This window comes from Gavialis gangeticus, unplaced genomic scaffold (assembly GCF_001723915.1).
Source record: "Gavialis gangeticus isolate Ggan-Ray unplaced genomic scaffold, GavGan_comp1, whole genome shotgun sequence".
Lineage (NCBI taxonomy): Eukaryota > Metazoa > Chordata > Crocodylia > Gavialidae > Gavialis > Gavialis gangeticus.
In genome coordinates, this window is record NW_017729000.1 from 12239568 (window position 1) to 12239963 (window position 396).

The following is a 396-nucleotide window of genomic DNA, read 5'->3' on the forward strand; positions in this document are numbered from 1 at the left end:
CGACTCTTACCAGTTCTTCCTTTGACTTGCTGGTTGTGCCCTGGCAAGTCACTTCTTCCAGCTGGGCCCTGGATCCCCAAACCATGGGGTATATCTCTGTCTGCCTCTGTGTTGGGAATTCTAGAATCAAGGATGCAAGGAGATATTATCAACATCTTGTTGCTTGTTTCTCTAATATGATCAACAGTAAAATGGTTAAATTATTAGTGTAATTGCCAGTTATATGAGACAGTTCAAACCTCTTAGTCTTTAACAGTGCCTTACAAATAAATATTAGTTAATTAAGCCCCTCAAACATTTCAAGACCTTGGAGATAAGCATCAGAACTGGAAATGGAACCAGGCTACCTGAATCTCAGCTGTCTGTTCTAAACCTACTGACATCACAGAAGAAATA